Source organism: Periophthalmus magnuspinnatus, chromosome 24 (assembly GCF_009829125.3).
Source record: "Periophthalmus magnuspinnatus isolate fPerMag1 chromosome 24, fPerMag1.2.pri, whole genome shotgun sequence".
NCBI lineage: Eukaryota > Metazoa > Chordata > Actinopteri > Gobiiformes > Gobiidae > Periophthalmus > Periophthalmus magnuspinnatus.
In genome coordinates this window covers 6,613,077-6,623,609 of record NC_047149.1, presented here as the reverse complement: position 1 = coordinate 6,623,609, position 10,533 = coordinate 6,613,077, and positions in this window count along the sequence as shown.

Genomic DNA, 10,533 nt, shown 5'->3' with positions numbered 1-10,533 from the left:
CTCCAATGCATTTTCAATGGGAGGGTTAGCATTAGCCTCCAAACATCACAAACTATGAAATAACAGGGCTGTTTCATTGACTGACACTTGAGTAAAACCAGAGCTTCATTAGAAAAGGTCACCACGTGAAACCCTGTTTTACGTAGATTTTTAACATTATTGGTTAGCGCCAAAATTAGTATACATGCTAATGACAGTGTAGTAAATGATTTTTAAAGCTAACATTATACAGTTTCACAGTAAAGCATCACAAATCCTGCCTACATCACTGAAGTTTATAGACTGGAGCTGGAGATTGACTGTTACTTATTGGCTATTCTAACAAATGTCAGAAATGTGTATTTTTATTTTGCTATCCTATTAAAATTAAATGTACAGATGGTGTTGTATTGTATGTAATTCCTGGAGAGGTCTATTGGTCTGGAATAACACGGTAACAGGAAAAAACAAAAGATTTAAAGAACACGTTATGCAAAATTTACTTATTGACATTTTAATAATGTTCATCAGAAACATACCTGGACTTGTATTTTCTTTATTAACCCTTTGTTTGATGATTCCAGTTGAGTAAGTTCACTCCACCTGAGCCTCACAAAAATGTGATTTTTAAATTCCCAGGATTGTTACGTCATGTAAAAATCCAGAAGTCTCCTGCACTATTCCAAACATCATGAGGGTTGGTTTGGTCCCGTTCTAGTCCTGGTCTAATCCAGGATTGGTTTTGAATCTAGTCACAGTTTAGTCCCAGTTTTGATGAGCGCGATAGAGCCCAGTTCTGCAGATCTGCCCAAACAACTTTCTGTGCAATGGGCCCTGCTCGTCACTGCCCTGGGTGTAATCTGTGTTTAAGCTGTAGTCTCATTTTGCCTCTTGTAATACGTCCATGAGTGGAAAATCTTGAGTTTTACAGATTAGGGTTAAATGTCATATCATGTCCAAAAAAACTTCAAGTGACTGATGCTTATTTAACCCAGTGTAAAGCGCCCAGTAACAACCCTCTGATAAAAGCAGAAGAAAAATTCAGTTCTGTCACTGGACAAAAGTTTTAGTATGAAGATGTTTGGCTGCTCATTCAAGCGGCTCCTTCAGTTCTGGTTTCATAACAGGTGATGAATTTAAAACACATCAGTGTACTATGAAAAAGTACGCTGGGCATCGCTGTCTGTCATAAGACAACACTGTATGAAATGTATTTATAAGGAACTACTTGATAGACTGCCTGAATATCTCATTGTTTGTTAAACATTGATACGGGAACTTTTAACACAAGATCTCATGATTGTCAACGTTTCAAAACTGGTGTCAGTTCTGGCCACCAGAACTGAAATGGGATAAAAAGCTTTTGGTTATTTTGCTTCCCAAAACTGGAATGCCACAAATGCAATTTAATAATGTGGTAACAAACTTTTACACTCATCTCTGCATCTCCATCTGTTTTGAATGTTTTAATTGGACTTATGTACAGTTTTATTTGTTTGTATTTTCTGTATTTGAACAGGGTGCCCATTAAAAGCAGTCTGGGTGCTCTCATTAGGCTCTCCCTGTATAAATAAAGATACATAAGATAAAAAAAAAAAAATGCTGGTGGGTACTGACTTATATCTATCTGAAGACTAACACACCTATTTGTTTACAGTTTCTATTTGTTAGCAAGGTCTATTGAAGTGTGAACTGTGCCTGAGTCATACTGAGCGTAACCATCCAGGCCCCTAATGGCTGCTCTCACACTCTCTATTAGCATACTGGCTAGCCCTATTGTTTTCTTTTTTTTTTCTCTGATAATGTTGTGTTATGACAGCTGCTATCAGTTGGCCTTTGTAAAGTTAACCGTTTATTACACATCATTTCATTCGGCGGCCATTTTGTGTCAAATGGAGAGACTTATGAGCCAGTTCTTTTGTTCAAGTGCAGTTACGGGATTACATGGAACAGAGTAAGAATGTTTAGTAGTTTATTTTGCATTTTCCATCTGTCACCACTGATGTCCATTGGTGTCACATTGGTATATAAACGATGTAGCTTTTCTGTGTATGGTCTGTCAGCATGCTAGTTGATTGAAATGTGCAGCGCTCTTGTTATTTCTATTTTAGCTCTAAACATTACCAATCTGGGATGACTGTCGCTGATAGTGACTTGGAAAAGGCGAATACTTCAACCTGATTGGGCGAAGCAACATAACAGCGGAACAACTCGGGAAATCCAGATGAGTGAAAAGCACAGACATCTTTCCCTCCACAAATGCTCACAGCACGTACCATCTGCATGTTTTTCACTAACATAACGATCTGTATTCCTGCTCAAACTTCAGGGACGCCATGTTAATTGTGATTTCGTGTGGGCGCTTTGTCTTCGGCTTGTGCCCAGATCACATTTGGACTGGTCATCCATGGACTTGACCAGCTTCATCTGGGGAAGTAATTATCAGTTAGGAAGAAGCACAACTTTAAACCTCTCTTAAGTTTGATAGAACGATTTTATATATAGACAAGATCATTTGATTCTATTGTATAAAACATTAAGCGGTTAAGCGAATATTTTAAGACCAAAATGACGAGGCTCACTGCAGCAATTACAGAAGGAGGTGTGACAATATTTCAATGTAAAGTGAATTGGAGTCAGAGTCGATGCAGCCAGAAGCACAGACATGATCACTCTATTTGGAATGCAGTGGCTAGCACGAAAGATTTGTCCATTTCTACATACAGTCTATACTTGTGGCACACTTTTTTTTTTTGGTTTGGTCTCTTAACATAGAAGCTTTCGTGTGGGGACAACTAAATTTTCCACACTGCACTGAAAGCTATTTTAATATCTAATGTAATCAACTTGCAGCCATAGAGTTATATGGGACATTGTAACTTCAAAGGCCATTTTCTGGAATTGCTTTTCCCCCCCATAGGGACATAAGGATCACCCCTTAAAGTAACACCTACATATACCAAACCTTACAGCCTTGTGCTTAATAACATTTTGACAAAGTGTACAGGAGTTTTTTGATACTAAATAAGATATACAACATTTTTCTCCATCTATTGTTGAGATTCAAATGTTCCAAAAATGGTCCAAAAGAGTAAATGATTCAGTATAATGCATATGTGATTTAACTGTACTGAATATTGAATCATGTTTTTTTTTTCCCAAACCACACCTGGCAACACCTCAGCGTGCTAGTGAGCCTCGTTAGCCTTGTTACCCAGCACCCAATGAAAGCAACTCAATGAAATGCGTGACTCCCTGTGATGTGTGCACAGCTCACATACTTTTACATGATGACCAAATTTCAAATCAAAATGTAACTAGATAGAGACGCAATAATTCCTCATTTCAACCAGTTCATTTAGCAGACATACGGAGCACATATGGACAGCCTTAGTGAGTGTGATAAGAGCGAACGGGACTATATCAGGGCCATGTCAGCTCTGGTCTACAGTTAAACCTCACAGATGGAGACAGGGGCAGAGGCTGGTGACTGAAGAGCTCAGATTCACACTGAGAAGAAGACAAGAGGAGGTCTGCTCAAGGTTATAGACAAAACCACTGACTGTAAGGACACAGAGAGCAGAGGGAGAGCGAGCCTAAGGCCTCACTGGAAAGGTGAAGCGCATTTTCCATATGTAGACATTATTTAAAGTCAGAAAATGTGAAATACTTAACCCAAGGTGACGAAAAGCATGTTAAAAAGAGATTTAAAGCCACAAGAATGCTTAATTTGTGCTCTTTAAGGTATATGTCAGCAGTAAAAACACCTGCAATGAATGTTAGAAAGTGTGACAAAGCAATAACATCGCCATAGAGACAAGTTACGCACCTTTAAGATTCCCTACACTATCCATTCTTGTTATAGGTGACATTTTGAGCACTTTTCACTATTCATAAGATGTCTTGACCCAGTATCTATCGTATAAGCAGCTCTTGAGGTCAAAATATGTCTGCCTTCATTTAATTAGAAACCATTTTATTGTTCGATAATCACGAAGTGCACGTTAGCATGCTAGTTATTGCCAGCTTTACCACGATGGCTCTTGGCTCTGAACATTGTGAAAGGAGCTTCTAAACTCATCATGGTGATTAATTAGGAGACTCGGGATGCATAAGGTAAGTGAGGAATAACTTCATTGGATCACGGAAAATGGTTTAAAATGATCCAGTTCTGTAGTCACATTTTTAAGACAGTAATCATCAAGTACAGCGCCGTTAGTTTTAAATTGCCATGGCAACAGTCCTAATTTTTCATCATTCTGTTGATTGATTTAGTTCATTAGCAAAACTCAAGTCATTCATAATCCCATAAAATTGCAATCCAATTGGTAAATGCTACAATTTTGATATCGTGTTTTTCCACCTTCAAGGCACTCACCGGTGTATGCAGAAAGTAGGGCTGAGGAGGGTTAAATGTCTTGCCCAAGGATACAATGGCAGTAATGATTTGTGGGAGCGAGAATCACACCGCCAACCTGTGGGTCAGTGGGTGGGACCGCTCAACCAATGGCATTTATGTCAAGACTGGGACTCAAACCGCCAACGTTTGGATCACTGGACGAAAACTCTACCAACTGAGCCACTTTTGCTCAATTAATACATATTTAGAATCTTGTCATTAGCTTTGGCTTGTCAATGCAAGTCCAACGAGTATCAGAATAGGGATCGAGGAGTCGGACTACAAACAGGACTAAACCATCTGAACCGTTTAGTCCAAAAATTCACATCGACTTCGTCTGGTCATTTAACCCAGAATAAAACGGCAGTAACATCTCTCTGATAATGTTGTGTTGTGACAGCTGCTATCGCTTGGCTGTTGTAAAGTTAACCGTTTATTACACATCATTTCATTTGGCGACCATTTTGTGTCGAATGGAGGAACTTATGAGCCAGTTCTATTGCCCAAGTGCTAATAAGAGTGATTATATGGATACGACGAGTGCAAAAATACTGTGTCTTTAAAGAACATCGTCCATCTGGTACCACGGATGTACTTTGGATGAGGCTACGCTGCAGTTTACGTGACAGATAAAAGTATGGCATTAATCTGGCTAATGACCTGCTTGATACGTATATGTTGTATGTAGCAAGCAGGTTATTAGTCAGATCTGTGGGAAGGTGAACACGCTCATAGTGTTTTTCAAGTAATTTTTGAGCAATAATAACATATTTAACCCTATTGTGGCGATTGCTATTGTCGGTTGTGGACTTCCCGTTAACGTCACTCTGCAACCAATTGTGCTCTCATGTAAAATCAAACGGCGTCTCAAAGCAGAGGCATGAGGCTCTTTAAATATGTTACTGTCATTACGATAATGTGCTTACGTTGTCACTCGAAGACGACCAATCAGAGCACAGGTGCCACAGGGATTTTTCCAGTCACTTATTCAATGTGTCAAGGGGAAAATAAGGATGGATATAAAATAGAGGTAGTTGTGTGAAAAAATGCAGTACATTTTGATACTTTCTTTAACATGATTTTTATGGTTAAAAGAATAAAAGTTGAGGCAAGCTGTACTGGTCTATAACAGAGGTGTCCAAACTTTATTTTATTTTATTTTTTTTATTTATTTATTTTTTATCAAGGGCCACATCTCAAAACATATTCGAAGCAGAGGGCCACAGACCAGTGATCAAAGCAGTGCGGTGCTTTATACACAGCTTTGACAGAGACGCTGTGTATTAATAAGGCTTGAAACACATTCATTTTAGGTCTGTATCACACTGCAATGTGATGTTTGAGGATATAGTGGTAGAAATAGTTTGATTTGCTGTTAAAAGTACTGCTTATGGTCAATTGGGCTGGTTCAGCAGGAGATCTGAGGGCCAATAAAAACTGGTCTGAGGGCCGCATTTGGCCCCCGAGCCATAGTTTGGACACCCCTGGTCTATAATGTGCTCAGTCCTTAAAGGGTTAATAAAACAACATAGATACATTTGAATGCTATACTTAAGAACATTCTAGGTAAAGCTTTGACATCTCCAACCAAACAAGTAGCAGATCTCCCACCAGAAAAGTGACATAGGGTATCTTTAAACGAACTGCATGTATCACAGTCACAAATAAACCTGTGTCGCCAGAGCCTTAACCTGCAGATAGAGACACATACAAGTTTGTCTCATTCTCAGTTTATGAACAGGCCTCATGATCAGAGAGAGATATTTTAGTTTTAAACCAACTGGATATCTGCATTGAAACAAATGAGAGACTAATGTGAGGCTCATTTTGTCTTCTGGTTCTTTTTGTGTTTTATATAGATCTTGTAATTTGAACTCTCTTGTATTCTTCACTTTCTAATATATTTTTCATTTTACATGAGCTATTCTTCTTGTGCAGCTCCACAGCGCAGTAATCTTTAGTAATTGAATCGCTGGTGTTGTGGCTCAAATGCAGAGTGCAGAGGTAGCTCATCAGCACTAATGATTTGAATTGGTTAAAGAGGCCTCAGGAGCATAGACTATCGACTGAGTAAACTTCTTTTAGTCTACGTGACGGTCAAATGCAAAGAGGTGTAATTGTGCACAATGTGGTCAGCTAAACAAGCTAGCAAAATCAGCGTTTTTGTCCCGTCAAGACAGTGAGGTGGGGTAAGAATATCTCCATGGGTAATTGATGTTTTACAGATTGGATTTATGTGTTAGTCCAGCTTTGTTCAAGAAGACCTACTGTGCTTCTGTCTGCTCTATAATTATAATCTATGACACCTGTGGATCATTATGTGAGAATTTGCACATTTTAAATTGAAATATTCATCTAAAACGTAAAAGAAACAAGCCCAATGACATCCATGTTGCCCGTCATCACAACAAAGAGCTGTGTAGCTGTTGGCTCCTCCTATGAACAAAGAAGAAGTAGAAGAAGAACGAAGTAAGTACAAAGCAGTGTGTGTTTGCCGGAGGTGGTGCAAACGGGAGTAGATCAGAAAAATGGTGTCTTGAAAATAAGCGATTAAAGATTACTCAAACATGTATGAATCCAAATACAACTCTGAGTGAGTAAATGGTGAGAGGAAACAACTACAGCATAATTAAAAGCTCTGAAAAGTCCGTTTTACAGTATAGGTCTGCTTTAATCACACTTGGAAGCAGCATGCACCTTAAAATTTGACATATTTTAAAGGAGATGTAAACATGCAAAATTGACTTTTCAGAGCTTTTAATAGTTGTCATAGTTGTTGTTTCCTTCTCTTTTCCCTTTTGAAGTTATACTTGGAGTGATTCCTGTATGTTTGAGTGATCTTTATTCTCCTCTTTATTCTCAAGACGTCAAAGCTCCAATCTACTCCCAATTTCGCCATTGTGACGTACATCATTCTTGAGTTTTATTTTATTAATCAGTAATACACATGCAGCACTTTTTTGTGATGATGTTTACGGTGAAGTATCCTAAAGGGACTCGTGAATTTTATGATTTTTTGAGATTTAAAATGTCCAAACTATAACAATGATCCATGGGTGTCATAAACAGCAGACAAAACCACAGTATAACTTCCTTAAACGTGCCCTATGTGACTTTTCAGATTGAGGATACGTCACTTGCTTGTCTCCATGGAAATGTTACTAAATTTATGGGGAATGTTCCACAGTATGGCATTAAATTTATAAATCCCCATGGAGAAATGCAGGCAAGCCTTGTTACACTGCACCCGCTCAGTAAGAATGCATGTTTTGAAGGCTTGTATTTTTGTAAAAGAAAAAATGTAATAAAGATTTAAATCACACAGTGGAACATTCCTCACAAAGTAATAGCATTTCCATGGAGACAGAGGTCTGATGCCCTCTGCTGGCAATGGTAGAGAATTGAGCATGTTGAAGTTGTACATTAGCAGCATGACACCATGAACTGGAGCTAATTCTGAACAAACCAGCTTTTCTTTTCAGACTGGTCTTAAACTTTTTGCAATCCTCAAACTTTTGTATCCTGTGAAGAACGATCAGTTTTAATTAATGTACTCCGCTCCCTAAGTAAAACACTTTATCAGGCACCCAACCTCTCCCGCGTCCATCACCGCGGCGACGAGACAACCAGCTGTGCGTGGTATCCTAGCAACGCGCAAACAACTGCCCAAGATGTCTCCCAAACTTAAAGTGAGGAGGCGGCGACGAGCGCAGACACGACTAAGGGCAGAAGGAGGATGTGTGGGCTGTGTCTGGCCTTATGGGTTAGAGCCAAAAAAGGAGCTCTGCAAAAAAGAATATTACGTTGTTCTGGAGCTGGAGTGCAAGAGTCTGAACCCGGGTTAGTCCAATATTAGAATATTTTAATTACGATATGAAGAAAGACGCCCTTTTTAATATGTGGTTTGACCCCGATTAGAGCAACAATAAAAAGCTTCAACTGTGGATATTCTTTTCACCTAAATATCTTGAAATCACCAAAAACTTGCAAAAGTGACTCAAGATGTACGAGGTAAAGATGTTCAAATCAAATACAGAGTGGACCAAAAGTCACTGACACTTTTAAATCTTCAGCAGCTCCTATTACACTGGTCAACACTAAATTTATTGTCTAAGATTTTTTAGCTGATTTAGGATCATTTTGATGTGCTCAATCCAAAAATCACATTGTTTTGCTCAATCAGGTCAACGTTCTGAACTAAGCTACATATTTGTTTTTGAACGATTTTGTTTACATGTATGAGTATTTTCACGTCATATGATGCAAAATTCTGTTAAAATTCTGAAGATTTTGCATGTGCCAAATTATGACTAATTGTTGTTTTTTTTTTATATATATTACAAGTGAATGAAATGGCTTCGACTAGAAGATCTTGCAAAAATAAGCCTGACATATTCTGCTACATCTGCAGTGAATACACCAATGTTTCTAACAGGAATCAAGTCACAAGTTTCATAAAGCGTGCTTATCATGCTTATTTTGGTATTAAACTTGGTGACCAAGATGAAGCTTGGGCGCCACACATGGCATGCAAGTCATGCACCGAGTATCTGCGTCAATGGACTAAAGGCAAGAAGAGTTGTCTGAAGTTTGGAATTCCCATGGTTTGGAGGGAGCCGACATCAATAGCTACTTCTGGGCTATTGATGTGACTGGGATCAACAGAAAGAACCGAAGCAGCGTCAAGTATCCTGACCGTGAATCAGCACGTCGTCCTGTAGCTCACTGTGATGAAATTCCAGTACCTGTCTTTGTAGAAGTTCCTGACATCAGTGACAAAGATTCCTCCAGTGTGGTTTTAATGATGATGCTCCACATCCTTTTTCCCAAAAGGAGCTAAATGTTCAGGTTTCCTGAGAATCTGGGATCACTGAGTGATGAGCAGGTGGAGAGATTCCATCAGGACATAAAAAAGATGGAGACCAGGTATCAGGGACGCTGGGATGCAGTCATGATGGCTGATTACTGTTGGACTCTGAAGAGAGACATCCCTGCTGCTGAGCATTCAAGGGGTTCATAGAAACAGAAGTTCATGTCCTGAATTTTGCACAATGATAACGTAACGTTCCAATTTACATGTATTTACCTTTATCAATTAACATAACATAACATTTAATTAATACATTCTGTTAGAAAACTATTTTTTATCTCCTAAAACATTTTTTGGATGAGAAATATTAAAGAAAATCAACTGATAATGTCACAAAATTGTAATCAATTTAGTCAGAAGATCGGATTTTTCAAAATCAAATTAGCATAAAAACCTGACCTGACTGAGAAAAATTGATATCATTTTTGGATTCAGCGGTGCTAAATGGTCCAGTTGAAAAAACACTGACAACTTTCAAAAATGTTTTTTTTGTAACCCAGTGTATACTCACCAAATTTTAGTAGTAGGTAAACTGAACCTTCCCAGATGTTTGGCACTTCATATGGTTATAATTGTTCATTTACACTTGAACTTATCACTACTTAAACTAGGGGAAGTAAAAATGACCTAATTTAAAAAAATAATGTTTTTTAAGTGTCCACCATTTTGGGTTTTGGTCTGAATAGTCTGATCCAACACACTTTGCAGAACATTTGAAAGCATTTCCGGGCTTATGTCTCTTATTTGACCCTCGATATTACGTTTTAAGTCGTTTATTGTCTGAGGTTTATTCACAAACACCTTTTCTTTAAGATCGCCCCACAGGAAGAAATCAGGACTAGTCAGGTCTGTGGAGATCACATACTGCCCCCTGTCTTTGAAAATGATTTAATATTCCTTTAATAGCATTTACACTCGGGGCATCTCTGGTATGAAAATGTCGACGTGACACCTCTGGGTTTGTGAATTTGACCCATGTGACTCAAAGTACCACTGTACAATGAGGGTTTGTTCCTCGGTGCTGTATTTGCTCATATTAATGTTAGAAGGATAGTTCTAAATGCTTTGAAAAGATAAAATAAAAATATTTAGAAACACATTTTTTCAACTGTATACTATAACTTTTTCTAATAAATATTGTAATGCTGGTTTATTCTTAATTACGAACAACACGGGCTCAGTTGTGATTGCAGTACCTTTTAAAACAGTAAGAGTTCAGGCTACATAAATTCCTTCAAAAATACATTGAAAATTGTCCAAAATGTCAAGATCTAAATTTACTGGA